The following is a 15,488-nucleotide window of genomic DNA, read 5'->3' as shown; positions in this document are numbered from 1 at the left end:
GGTGAAAGTACTCTAGACTGCAACAAAATGGTGATAAATGGAGATCTTCAGGTTGAGATATCCACAGATTTAGACAAAAGAAGTGGTTTGTGTGGGATTGAGGAATCGAATGGTGGTGACTTGAAAGAATACTTCAGCACCTAGAACCAACGAGGGAGTTAAGAGCAACTTGAACTATCGAGTGCAAACACAGAGAAATGATAAATTTTAAACTATATTCCCCTTTCCTTACACCCATTCCCTTTTTTTCAGTAATATAAGCTTGTTGTCTATTGTTTCTTGTGATGGTTGTTTTCTGAGAGTTTGGGTGAAAGAAAAGTCTGTTACTGGACACCTTTGGAATCCATAATCAGGTGAGCCCATAGTCAAAAGGTTTTCTTTTTACACCTCATTTTGCCCTAAAGCAATGTCAGAAATAGCCATCGTGGTACAGATTTCTTCCTCTTTTGAATGTTACATCTCCAGGCAATGCCAACTATTTAAAGGATGTTTGGGAGGTGCCATTTCATGTAGAGTAGTAAGGGAAGGCCATGTAAATTTTAAGTAGGAAAAGAACTATCCAGGTTGAAGGAAGAGCAAATGCAAAGGGGTCTGAAGAGGAAGGAGTTTGGCTTGTTGAACAGCAAAGAGGCTAGTTTGACTAGAGGTGGCAGAGTGAGGAAGCTCATGAAAGGAGGGAAAGTCACAGGGTACCAGGCACCAGATCTCAGGGCCTTGTAAGGCAGGGGGGGAGGAGTTCAGATTTTATTCTGAGGGTGATAAAAATCTACTGGAAGGTTTTGAACAGAGACATATCATGATCTGGCTGCTCTGTGGCCTATTTTTTTTAATGATCAATAGATTTATTTATTGCTTTATGTCTACTATTCCTCTGTCTTGTCAAATGAGAGTTTTTATTTTAATTAGCCCATTCTTGCTTCAGCATTGTATATTGGATGTGTTGGAGGGAGGAGCAGATCAATTGACTACTAGATATATAGAGAAGAAACATGTCTCAAAGAAGAGAAATACATAGGTCATTTGGAGATCCAGGACATTAAGCTGGATACAACACTAAGAAGGTACTTTATGTTGTCTCACTTGGGAATGGATTGATTGTGTTCTTAGTGTGGATAGAAAGGATCAAAGGAATAACTCATGAACTGATTAAAGCAGAGATTGTTAGTGCTGATCCAGTATCCATGTGCTTCTCTACATCTCCAAGCTTCCCCTGGGGATGGGTTGAGGCCATAAGAATAATTCTAGCCAGATGATTTGAGGGGTAGTGAAGTGTTGGGGCAAGGCAATTAAGACCAGTGGGCCTTGTTTGTCTCTTGCCCTGCTAAGGATTTCTTGGAAGTCATGTATATCTGGTGTAACATGATGGAGGAGGACCACCTGAACTTCTCTGGACTTTACCCAAGTAAGGAATAAACCTTTAAGTCCATGGTGCTTTGGAGTTGTTTGTTTTATTTTGTTTCAGCGACATAATTTAGTATTTAACTAAATGATAAGCATAATTTAGCTAAGTGATAAGCATTTTCCTGAATCATTTTAGAGTGTTGATTCAACTTTAGCCAGTGAAAGCAATTACAAAGTGAATCACTTTCTGTGTACAGTTTGTATCAGTAGACCATTAATCTGTCCCCATCCTCACTAAATCTAAACTTTTTATCTATCTGAAGAAGCAGAACTTTGTTAGCTGTCTTAGGTTGTTTATGTGACTTTGTCTAACACTGAGTACAGGAAAGAGTCACGCCAAATATGAAGCTAAAGATTCTAAGTTTACTGCCATATCCCCAGTGGCAGTCCCTGGGGATGAATGAAAGGTAATCAGACATTATATTATGAAGACTCATATGTCTTACCAGAAAGTTTAAACTTTATCCTGATGATTATAAAAATCCATTAACGGGAGGAGGATTCCATGATCAGATTTACTTTTTTGAGTAATTATTAAATTATTCAACAAATATTTATTAAGGCAATTCCAGGATGAGCAAGACAGACAAGTTACCAGCTTTCATGGAGCCTATATTCTAGGTCGGAGAGAGTGTATTCAATGAACAAACAACTAAATCAGTGAGTTGAAAGTTATATACCTGGGTGGCCAATGACAGCCTAAGAAAGTGGCTTTTGAGATGAAATCCAAGTGTCAATAGGGAGCCAGCCATGTGAAAATTAGAGGAAAGCGCATCCCAGGAAGAGGGAACAGTCCTGTGGTAGAGACTTTGGTATTGATATCTGACTTGTTTCTTCTTGGCATACAGGAGTACACACTTCTCCACTATCTTGCAGGTGGGTGGGCTTATGGACAAGTTCTGGAAAACAGACTGTGAGACGAAGTAATATAAATAATTTCCAGGCTGATAGAAGACCCTCTAGTACCCTCTTCCTCTACCATAACAATCATGGGTAAGGCCACATATTGAGATGGTAGAACCTCAAGACTGAGGCAGCCTGAATTATTGAGTCTTCTCATGGACAACAGTTGTCTTAGAGAATGACCTAGCCCCTAGGGTTACTTTGTGTGATTTGGGGATTGTGTCTTACAGTAGCATAACCTATCCCCATCCTGTCTAATGCAGGCCCTGAGCCGGGAACAAGCTTTATGGGTTACAGGATGAGCTAGAAGAGCAGAACAGGAACAGAGTGAGCATGGGGAGAATGTCAGAAGCCAGATCACATAGGCTTTTTAAACCAAGGTAAGGAGTTTTTATTTTAAGTATGAGAGGAAATAATTGAAGGGTTTTAAGTGAGGGATGACATTTTATAATTTACAATTCTAAAAGATTACTCTGAATACTGTACGGAGAACTGATTGGGGAGGAGGGAGGCAAAACAGAAAGGAGGAAGACCAACTGGGAGACTGTTAGTCTTTGTGAATTACTCTTGTTTGGATCAGGGTGGAGATAGCAAGGATGAAAAGAAGTGGACAAAATTTACATATGTTTTGGAGGAGACATCAAAAGGATTTCCTAATAGATTAAATGGGGTGGGTGGGAGAAGGGAATCAGTAGAAGAGAATAATTTGGGGGCTTAAATCTGGAGAAATGTTGATATAGACAAGCCTGGGAAAGGAGCAAGTCTTGGGGGTGGGGCTGGGGAGGCTGTATCACATTTGCAGTGACTATTTGCAGTGGAGAAGTTGACTAGGGACTTAAATATATGAATATAGATTTGAGGAGCAGTCAAGTTTAGAGATATAAAATTAGTATATAAATTATTTTGCCCTGACCTTTTATGGGGCTCATAGGATTAATTACATAATAAATAAGCTTCATCTAATGAATACATATTGTACCCCCAAATTGCAGAACATACTTTGTTTTCAAACACATTTAGAAAATTTATAAAAATTGACTATATATTGGGCCAGAAAACAAATTCGGTCAAAAACAGATCTCTGATCTCAACGAAGTTAGGAAACAGAAAGATAATTAGAAAAAAAAATATGTAAGGAACATTAAAATCACACTTCTAAATAGCTTGTGGTTACTTAAAATAAAAATTTAAGATTCTTTAGACCAGAACAAAACTAAAAATAAATATCAAAGCATGAAAGATGCAGCTAAAGCAATACTTGGAGAGAAATTTATAGCTTTAAATTCTAATATTAGAAAAGAAGAAAGTGTTAAAACTAATGAGCTACTAAAAAGCCAATATGAAAAGTTAGAAAAATAGTATAATAAAGATGAAGAAAGTTTATAAAGGAAGAGAACAAGAAGAGCTGACCTGAGATAAATAGACTGCCAGATATTTCTCCAGCAAAAATGAGTGTATTTGGGATCGGCCGAGAATTGTAATTCAGGGTCTGGAACCATGGTTGGCCACGTGCATGTCCTGCATGGCAAGGGAAGGAGAACAATGTTACAGAGAGGAAAAGGAAGTTGAAAGAGGTAGAGTCCATGCCTTTTCATTGGCTGAGTCCTTGCCTGGAAAGAAGAGGGTTCATTCTTCTTGTTGGGCTCTGCTCTCACCACAGGACATGAGAGTGCCCCCTTCTGGTCTCCTGACTCTCTTTAACTGAGGTTTCTGTTTATTAAAATTTTTACAGAAGTTAAGGTTGGAATTTAATAAACTAGAAAACATGCAATATGGAAGATCAATAGAGCCAAAAGTTGGTTTTGAAAAAGCTAATAAAGTCGATAAACTTTTGGCAAAATTGGATCAAATAAACAAGGACAAATAAACAAGATCAGCATTCTATATCCAACAAAAAAATATTTCAGAAGCAAAGCTGAAATAAAGAGAGTTCAGTTATATGAAAGCTGAAAGAATTCATTACTAGCAGACCTACACTGTAATAAATGCAAAAAGTCTTTCAGCCAGAATGAAAATGATACCAGATGGAAATCTGGGTATAAACAAAGGAATGAAGAGCACCAGAAGTAGTAACTACATGATCAAATAAATGCTTTACTCATATTTAATTCTTTTTACAAGAATATTGACGGTGTAACTAATAATAAAAACAATGTAGTGTGTGGTATATAACAGATGTAGAAATAAAATGTATGACAATAGCACAAAAGCTAGGAGGAGAGAAATGGAATTACAAAGTCCTTAGATTATACGTGAAATGTTATCACATGAAGACAGACATAAATATTATACTACAAATTCTAAGGTAATCTCTGAAATAGCAGAACAGAATTATGCAAAGATTTCCCCTATCCTTCAAGGAGATAGCCTTACATTATTAGACTGGAAGCTATAGTTCTCCACACTGGGCCCCAGGACCTAATTTACAAAACAGAAACACTCATTAAGTTGTTTTCTTTTTTTTTTTTTTTTGTGGTACACGAGCCTCTCACTGTTGTGGCCTCTCCTGTTGCGGAGCACAGGCTCCAGACGTGCAGGCTCAGCGGCCATGGCTCACGGGCACAGCCGCTCCGTGGCACGTGGGATCTTCCCGGACCGGGACATGAACCTGTGTCCCCTGCATTGGCAGGTGGACTCTCAACCACTGCGCCACCAGGGAAACCCCATTAAGTTGTTTTCTTAAATAAAGGTGCCAACCTCCTGATCCTTGGCTGTCGGCACCACAAGCAAAGGGCTTTGAAATTACAGTTTCCTTAGGCTGGGCTTCTAGCTTCACTAATCTCAAAGGAAGGGGGGGGGTCAATAGAAAATTTTATGTTTGCAATCCAGAGCCATCCTTTCAAGCACATGAGGAATCTTCACTAACAAAGTATAATTTCCACTGGGCAAAGACTGAATGCTATTTAAATGTTGTTTATACTTCAGCCCCACAGAGTACTCTTCATTTTGACTTGTATCTCTGCTTAGAAGTTCGCTCAGTATTTGCTAAATAAATGAATGATTGGCTATGTGGAAACTGTATAAATGAATCACAGAAAGGTCCCTGAGGGTCCCACCACCAACCCACACGTTCCCACCTCACCACGGTTAGAAATCTGTCCTCTCAGAGCTTGTCATGTGATTGGGTTGCTTTTGCCTTGCTTCTTTTGAGCTGCATCATGACAATGCTACTGCTTTTCTGTCACTTTTAACCTGGCCTCAATTCACAAAATTATCTGAACTCACTTCTAATACCTTGCTCATCGAATATTATTGCGCGTCCTGCACAGACCTTTCGTGTGCCAAGAGATCTATCATTCCCCCCCCAACACTGAATAAAAAATACATTCATTACTTCAATTATTTACCCAGGGTTAGGGTCTCTTCTCCGAAGAAATTCTAAACAGATTCTTGAAAGACTAAAGAAGTGGAGAAAATGTAGTTAAGCAACTTTCAGTCTCTTTACAAAAGGCTTCAATTTAGTGTCTCCTTTAGAGAAATTTATTTTCCTTCTCAGTCAGTAAGATGCAGATAATAATGTTTTCAAATACTAACCCATATGGTTAAATTTGTTGGTCTGTTTCTCTATTTGGTAACTTATTATGGTTCATAAAAATCTATTATGCCAGCTTTCTTTAAGATCTTTAAAATGCAGTAATGACACCTAGTATTTAAATGACGTATGATTTCACAAATAAAGTTATTTTGTGCATGAATGAATGGACAGAAAGGAGGGTGAAAAAATCTCCAATTTCAAGTGTTTTATATACCTTGTTCTCTACCTCTGACTTTGAGAGTAGTGCCTGGGGGTGGGGATTAGGGTTGGGAAAAGGGAAGGGAGGTGAGGACAAGAAGATCGAAATTTAGAGTCAAGGTAACAGGTGAAATGGGGTCTGGGCTCTGGTCCTCCTCTGGCCTTTCTTCATTGTCTCCTCAAATCACCCCTTGATTGCTGTAGTCCCAAAGATTCCACCCTGAGATAACTTGACTTCCCACTCAGTGCCCATTTCTGGGGAAATCCCATTGGTTTGGGGGGCTTCAGCTGCCACCCTTGTGCAGGTGACACCCAACTCTGTAACTCTGGCTCAGACATTTCTCATGAGTATAAAACTTGTGTTTCCGACTGCCAGTGGACATACCCAACTGGATATCTCTCTGGTAGAGCAGGGGTTTGTAAACCATAGCCTGTGCAAGTCTGCCCTGATGCCTGTTCTTATACAGCCTGCAAGCTAAGAGTGTTCTTTACATTTTTTAATGGTTGAAAAAAAATCAAAGAATAATATTTCACAACACGTGAAAATTATGTGAAATTCAGATTTCATTGTCCATAAATTAAGTGTTCTTGGAACATAGCCATGCTCATTTAATTGACTGTAGCTGCTTTCATGCTACAATGGCCAAGTTGAGTGGTTATGAGTAGTTGCGGCAGAGACCGTATGGCTCACAAAGCCTAAAACATTTACTCTCTGGGCCTTTATAGAGAAGGTTTGTTGATCTCTACTCTGGTGTGATTCCCCAAGCTAGATCAAAAAAGATGATGCAGCTTTTGCACTGTTGACTGGAATACTCAACTTTGAAGCCTTCAGTTATCATATAAGCAGTCTGGGTGCCCTGGAGTCACCATGTTGTGAGAATGCACAAACCAACTGACATGGAGAGTCCATGGGAGAGCGCAGATCCAGTCTCCCGTCCCAGCCATCCCTCCGTCCCCAAACTCCCATTGCAAGTGCATTATAAACTCCCAAACCAGAACCGTCCAGCTGAGCCCTTCTTGAATTCTAGACCCACAGAAACCATGAGCAATACTAAAATGACTGTTGTGGCTAAACCACTACATTTGGGGATGATTTGTTATGCAGCAGTACGTAACTGAACCACTGCCATTACTTTTTATTACTACAATAGCCTCTTCTTTGCTCCCTCTCCATCATTGCAGTATCATTTCCAATCATCTGTTCCCTCCCCTGGAAGAGAATTTTACATCATCATCCTCGTGATTGCCTTCCTATTATACTTCCCCATTCCTTTGTTTGGCTTGGCCACCTGGCTTGCTTGGGCCAATGGAGATGTGAGTGTGGGTTCTAAACAGAAGCTTTTAGAGATATGCCCTCTGCCATGAGAATAGTGCACCTCCTAGAGGGGCTGCTGCTCTACCTGAGTCCTAGAATTGGGAGATGTGGAGTTTGCACACAGTCCACCTGCAACCTGGGGTAGAACCTCAGAGCCACAGAGCTGCTGAACCCCAGCTGGTTCATTGCTGATATGTAACATGAATGACAAATCACCTTCATTGTTGCAAACCACTGAGAATTTAAGTTTCTTGTTCCTCAGTGTGACTGTAGCAAAATGAGCTTCTACTATGTGCCAAGACCCTGAGCATATATAGACTACATTGCAGTGGATTGCTTCTGGTCCCTTATCTCCTGCCATCACCTGACAGTTTCTCCCTAGTGCTTCCATGTTTCTATGCCCTTTGCACACTCTATTTCCTCTTCCTGGAATGCCCTTGGCTGCCTTTCAAATTATATGTACTCCTCAAAACTTCATGTCATCTCCTTTGTGATGGTTCCCCCAACATTCCCCAACAATCTTTCCTAGTAACTTCTCCAGCACTTATCTTTGTATGGTGATATCTAGTTCTGAGTCTTTGCCCCCTGCTAGACTGTCATCCCCTTAAGCACAGGGAGAGTATCTTTTCCATGTTTGTATCAAGTCCCCAGACCCTCGCACAATGCCTAGCACTGAGAGTTCTTAAGGGACGTTTGTTGAAGTGTGACCCAAGACAGAGGCAGGCAGTCCTGAGGGTGAGGGACTGGATTTAAGTTTGGGGCAAACCCTCTGTTTGGAAATCTCTCATTTCTTGCCTCCAGCATTTTCCTGCTGAACAAATCAGATTCAAATAAACATCAAGAGCAAGCTTGAAGGGTAAAAGACTCAGAAAAGTTTGGGGGTTGGTTTTATATATGTGAAGCTTGGTTTGTTTGCTGATTTGTTTATTTTAGTACCACCACACCACTCATTATCTCCTCTCCCTTTAGCAGTCCTCTTGTCCTCAAATCCCCCAACCAGTGAGTTCCAGGCAACCACCCAACTGACAATACCCTAGTGCGCCTTCAAAGGACTACCCTGGGCCTCTGCTAGAGCAGGCATTTCTGATTCACTGTCTCCCGCTTTGGGGGCCTCTGTCAGAGCTGGGGCAGCTTTCTGAGAGAAGGCAGTTGAGAAAGTCTATCACATAGTATGGAGCACGACACCTTTCGCTGATTGATGAGGACTGCTTGTCAGCAGAACTGGGTTGTCCCACGAGTGTGATGGGGACACTTTTAGGTGAGTCTTGAGTTTCCCGTGTATAAAAAAAACCCTATAAGAAAGTAATAATGTAACTATCAGTGATTGGGAGTATTACTTGTTTTGTGTTTGTTTTATTTGACTATAACCCTGACTCTGCCTTTAGCTAGCTCTTTGAGCCTCAGCAAAATGAGTGGTTTAGAAGTAACTGAGAGCTAATGTTCCCTTAAACCTCTGAGATTCTAAGATTTCATAATGGATTTAGCAGCTGCAGGTTTTTGATGATGTGCCCAGAAATACACACCACAATTGGATCAAGATTGTGAAAGCGCTGATCTTTAAATAAGGATGAGTAGGGGAACTGATGAGATTTTGGTGAGGATAAAATAAAATGCTGGATGTGAATGTGCTTTGGAAATGTCTATGCATTTTGTGAGAAGTGCGGCCCACATTGAAGAGTGTAACACTGCATTCAGTAGCTTGCTATCTCCTTAACAGAATTGGTGATTATTTCATACTAATGATAGTCCACAAAGGAGAGAAATGGCTGAAAGCAGGTTCTATTGAGAGATGGTATAAAGAACAGAATGATCCTCACATTGTTTATGGTCTTCTGCCCTTTCTTTGCTTCATGAATCAGTGATCATCGTCACCATCTGACCAGTCTGCAAGCTAGAAACTCAGCACTCTTCTGGACCCACCGTCTCCTGCATTCCCACTGCCAGGGCCACTGCTCAGCACCACTGCTCAGCACCACCTCCTTGGTCCAAGCTGCCATTGCCTCTCGTCACCATTAGTCTGTTCGACCCATATTCATCTGTGCCCTGGCCCATCTCCCCCAGTCCCTTCCCTACTCTTCAAATCAAAGGGAGGGCCTCCCCTGCTCAGATCCCTTCCATGGCTCCCCATTGGCCCTAGGACAAAAGCACAGCCCCTTAATACTGCCATGTGCACTCTACAGCCCCCTTGGCCTCTAGGGCTCCAGACATTCAGGCTTTCTTTCAGACCAAGCTCCCTCTCACCACAAGATCTTTGCTCAGGCATCCCTAAACCTGACAGCTCCCACAAGTCTCCCCCCCGATGAATTCCTATTCATCTTTCAAGAAGCCCTGGCATCATTTCCTCAGGAAAGCTTTCCCCAGACTCCCTGACTGGTTACGCTCTCTCGTGGCTTCCTGCACGCACTTGACATTTATTTGTGCGATTGTTTGATAAATCATAAACTGTAATTCCCATGAAATCGGGAGCTGTGTTTATTTTTGTTCATCATTTGAATTTCTAGCACCTAGCAAAGTGAGAGCTCAATAAATATTTTTGAAATAAATGAATAGTATTAAGCATTGCCCTCTTCCCCTGGTCCTCTCCTGAGGCCCAAGTACCCCTGGACCAGAACACTCCAAGTTATTAGATCTGTTTTCCTTGTAGACAATAACCACCTAGAGGGGCACTGAGATCATTTCATACTTGGCATTGCAGGTAACTCGAGTGCAGAGTGAACACTGGGAGGAGAAATGAGAAGTGCTGTAGATGAGATAAGACACACCTGTGTCCCCTGGTGCCCAGGAGTGGTTCTGCATGTTTGTGTATGGAGGTCCTACATGGACAGAGGGCATCCACCCATTGGTCCCTGAGCTCTAAGGGCCCTTCCAGGTCTGAAAACCAACAGAAAGAAAATTCAGGAAGCCATGAATAAGTCATTAATCTGAGAGTGACCAGAAAAATCATGGGCCTGGCTTAAATTGTATCTATGTTGGTGAAACAAAATCAGCCCACTCAAAAGAATTATCAAGGCAACTGTGAGAAAGAGATTAAAGTTTGTTTTTGCTGTACCTTTAAAGTCCTGCTTATTCAACAGAATGATTACACTTGTGCTTGGTATTTCTTGTCCTTTTATCTCTATATGAAAGAGACTCCTTCTCAACCTCTCAGCTTCATTCAGGACACTAGACCGACCCTTCCTTCTTTCTTGAAACTTTTTTCCTTTAGCTCTAGGAATACTCCTTTCTGGTTATTGCAGAAAGGAGTAGACTCTTGGTTCTCCTTTTCAGGCTCCTTTGCTAGCTCCTCCTCCTCTGCTAAGCGACTAAATTGTGTCCCTGGGCTTGGACCTTGGCCCTTTTATCTTCTCTGAGTGATCTCAGCCGGAAACATGGCTCTAGTTACCATCTGTTAACTGAAGGGCTCCCAAATTTGTATCTCTGATTTCAACCTCTCCCCTAACTCCCAGACTTGCATAACCAAAAAAAAAAAAAAAATGTTCTTAACCTCTCCATTTGGATGTGGTGCTGGATATTTTCCATTTCACCTTCCAGCTTCACTCTCCTCCCATCTGTACTGAGCCCTGCAAGGCTGACCATTATGCGCAGCATCACCAAGCTGTCTTTGCCAATGGGAGGCATCAGTGATAGATAGGAAGGAGAGAAGGTGGGGCAGGCATCGCCTTGTCTTCCTCTTTGCCTGCTCACCAGCTACCACTATCTTTTCTGGCTTCTGATAAGCCCGCCCTTCCTCCCCTTGTCCTGTTAGTCCTGGAGCTGGTCACAGTCACTGTTGTGTGCTGTGGTTTGTCCAGGGAGCTTCCCCACCACTTGTTGGTCTCCTTGCCCCTGCTCTTATAATAGTCCCTTCAGTCAACTCTCCTCAGTGCTCCAGTTTGAGTGCGTGTCTGCTTTTTCCCTGACTGATGGAAATGGACATCTGCCAGACATCTCAAACTTAACACAGCCCAAATAAGACTCCTCTCCCTCCTAAACTTCACAGTTCTCCCATCACAGTACAGGACATGGCACCAGCATGCATCCCCTTGCTCCAGCCATGACCCTGGGACTCAACTCTACTAAAAAATGCTGGCATTTTGCTCGGTCCTCATGATTTCTGTATGAAGGTTGTTCATCTGTGACTCTCCGTCTTTAACAACTACAATTGTAGTGGTAACACTTCAAAGTCTGGGGCTTGTCCTGAATGCCGTTTAGTCCATTTGCAATGAGAATTTCCTACCACTTCCCACTACCTTGTGAACCCTTCAGTGACATAACCTTATTCATCTTTGTGTCATCACCCGGAACAGTATTTGAACTATAGTAGATGACGGAAATATGTATGTTGGATTTTTGAGTTAATTAATGTTTGCTAGATGTTGGCCTAGTTAAAGGGACACTTTTTGTTCTTGCATATTTAAACTTTTAAATAAAAGTGTAAAACTCTTTTCTGATTAGTAAGATCTTAACTTACCTGAAGTAGTTCTTTCTCAGCCTTAGTATTCTACGACTTTTAGTTTGAATTATTCTAAAGTGCAAGGGATGCGGATTAAGCAGGAATGTTTTTGGCTTTTGGGTTGTTTTGGAGCCGAATAAAGTCCACAGAACTACTGGGAGGTTTTTACATGAACAGATGTTATGTGACCCTGTAGAAGGAAATGTGCATTTGAAAAAAAAGACAGTATAAACAGTAAACATGCTGGGAGGTCAAACTGACAATGGGAAGAGGAATACTGGGAATAGGAGGGCTGAGACAAGGGACTATTTCACACCAACTCGGAAAGAGCTAAGCATTTTTCCTGATGTCTTTAAAAGAAGTTTTAGCCGTTTTTGGAGAAGAGCTGATTGTGGCTATTTATGAACATCACGTTGCTAGGTGACAACATGGGATGAGCACCATGCTAACCTATCACTGATTTCCAGAACTAGCAATGAAGGGATATACACGGGGGCGGTGGGGGGGGGGGGGCAGAATCCAGGAAGGAATGCAGAGGCATGAGGACAAGAAGGGTCTGGAGTACATGAATCAGCTTTAGAAAAACCTTCATTTTTCTCTCTCCATTCCGGTAAAATGATCTGTGCAGGATCTTAGGTCCAACCTTTCCCCTGCTCTCTCATTCGGGGGCCCCTTTGTTGCCAGCAGCCTTTTCCTCTCTTATGACATTTGGCCTCCTCTGGGAGAAAAGCAGCTCTGCTTCCTGCAGAAGCCAAGTCGGGAAATCACCAGGGAGGAAACCCAGGAGTCAGGCTCCCCATGCGGCTCGTCTGAGAACCGGCATTTCTTCTCTCTGTGCACGCGCGGCTGTGGGAATGTGTGGGAGGCTGAGGGCTGTGCTTGAGTGGAAGCGGGGGCGGCGAGAAGGATGCTGCGTGTGCTGCAACGTGATGAGGCTGCCTTCCAAGCAGCTGATCACCTGCAATTTAAATACATTTTTTAGCCATTGAAATCATAGTGACTGAAGCAAAGCCAATCACCATTTTGAAAGGGACTCCTCATGTTTAGTTGCCTAATAACCTCGGGATATACAGGTTCACACAGCTGGCCAGAATCAATCAATAGTCACCCGTGGGATATTAGCCAGCGTCCTGGGACTGTACGAATTTATGAATGCTTTGGGGCAGGGTGGTGTGTGCGCTTGTGTTCTGTAGGCCTGTGTTTCCTGAGGCTACCCGCACCTTAGGGACACAGGCTTGAAGATAATTGCAAGGTGGATGCTTTGAGCCTCATCCAAAGCACTTACTGGAACTAAATGCCTTTTATCTCCTCCTGTCACTGAGGCTGCAGTGAGTCTTCTGCACCTCCTAGTGGCCATGAGTTTGTGCAAACTAGATCCCCTTTTCCTCCTGATGCAGCTGCTGCTCCTTGGAAAAAATGGGGTTGGTGCTGTTCTCTCTCATCTGGTTTTCCCTGCTTCTGCTGGTGGTATCTGAGCTGCTCTCATAGCTCCATTGCAGTTCTCCAAATTAAAGGTTATGCTCAGTGATCCTAGCTCTTGAATGCAACCCCCAACAAGAGCCCTCTGATAGTCGCCTTTATGCAAATTTTTAAAAGGATGATTTCTCGGGACTTCCCTGGTGGTCCAGTGGTTAATAAGACTGCCCTTCCAATGCAAGGAGCACCCGTTAGATCCCTGGTTGGGGAACTAAGATCCCACATGTGGTGCAGTGCGACCAAAACAAAAAAAAGAGGATTTCTCATTATGAATACAAAATGGCTTCTAAGTGAAACATTAAAAAAATACACGTTCCTTCTTCCTGCTGATACCCCTGCCCTCCAAGGCAAATGGCTTGGCAAGAAAGGCCAGGGCTGGACTTCTGTCCCCATTTGTCCTCTTAGCCTGGTCGGTGCCCCATGAACAGCGTATGTGGAGGCCTTGCATTTGAGACAGCACGCTAATTTTGAACAAAAAGTTTTCTTATGAAAAATTTCAAACCTATACAAAGTAGATGGAATAAGAAGAATAAGATAAACATTCAATATACAAAATACCCATCTTCAACAATTTTCAGCTCAGAGCTAATCTTACCTATATATACCTTAACTTTCTCCCCCACATCAAGTATTCTAAAAGAAATTCTAAAAGGATTGGGTTGAATCTGTATCATTTCATCTGTAAACATTTCAGTATGTGTCTCTAAAAGATAAGGACTCCTATAAAAATATAAGTAATACTATTATCACAAACAGTTAAAAACAGTTAATAGTAATTCCTTAATACCAACAAATATCCAAGTTGATGTTCATATCTTCTTGTTTGTCTCATAATTTTAAGTTTGCTTGTTTGAGTCAGGACCCAAATAAAGTCCATATGTTGTGATTAGTTGATATGTCTCTTAAGTCTCTTTTAATTTCTTTTCTTTTTTCTGCCTTGCAATTTTTTGTTGAAGAAGTGTTGTTTTCCACAGTCTGGATTTTACTGATCACATCTTTGTGGTGATATAACATCTCCCAGTATATATTATTCTTGGTATTTTCTGTAAATTGGAAATTGAGTCAAGAGTCTTGGTCAGATGCAGGGTTTTGTTTTGCTGTTTGTTTTTGGTGAGATGACTTCATGGGTGGTGGGTTATGCTTCTGCTAGGAGATACGTAATGTGTGGTTGTTTTTCTTTCTTTTTGTGATATTATCAGCCGACAGTGTTCTATCACGTACCATTAATTCATTAGGGGGCCGCAAAATGATGCTTTTCTAACTCCTTTGTTCCTTCTTCATTTATGAAGTGAGATTCTCCATGAAAGGGAAGTTCTCTCAGCAACTATTTGGTAGCTAGGTCATACAGGACAGGCAAGATAAATGCTTGATTCTTTCATTTCACTTATCAGTTTTCAAAATAGTGAGGTGGTTTCTAGAATCTCTCAGAAGAAGTCAATGAGATTTTTTTGAGTATTTTTTAAATCCAGGGACTCCTGGATTTAACGTATTTGACATGTTTTAATCCTTTACACATCATTATCTTTATTGATGTTCCCATTGTCCTGTTCTTGGTCAGTAGAAACTCAAGTAGTTTGGCTTCCCCAATATTGTCCTTCTATTGTTGTTGGTGTTGGTGTTGGTGGTGGTATACTACCATTTATTTATTCATTCATCAAAGTCATCGGACTTTCCCCCACTGGTTTTAACATCCCTTTCTACATTGTTGACATTCCACCGTAAGGTGAAGCTTTCTCTTCCCCACATTTGTTTATTATTTATTTCATTATGTTAAGTGTGGACTCATGGTTTTTCAAAGAGTTATGACACCTTATCATCATTTATTTTGATACTCTATTGTCCCAGATTTGGCCAGTGTCAGCCCTTTCACACCACCTTCTGTGCCTTTGACATGTTCCCATCAATTTCTGAGCACTTTTTTACTTTCTGGCACAACAGATGTTCCAGGCTCATCTTGTACTTTCCCTGTAACCTGCCATTTCTCCACTAAGCTGTAGTACCTATTAGTGGAGGATGGTACTTAGAGATCAAGATCTGGGCAGTAAGTGCTTCACTGTTATTGAGGTGTTGCTCACAGACCTTCTCAGTGGACAGCCTCAGGAATATATGTATCTATATGCATACGGAGATATACATTTACATCTATATTTCTGTATCTGGTTATCTATCTATCTACCAGGGCTCCTTCTCTGATTTTTGTTTCCCTAGTCCTGTAAATCTGTTAAAAG

This window comes from Delphinapterus leucas, chromosome 2 (assembly GCF_059928025.1).
Source record: "Delphinapterus leucas isolate spDelLeu-1000000601 "Yukka" chromosome 2, BTC_Dleu_Yukka2, whole genome shotgun sequence".
NCBI lineage: Eukaryota > Metazoa > Chordata > Mammalia > Artiodactyla > Monodontidae > Delphinapterus > Delphinapterus leucas.
This window is presented reverse-complemented; position numbering follows the sequence as displayed.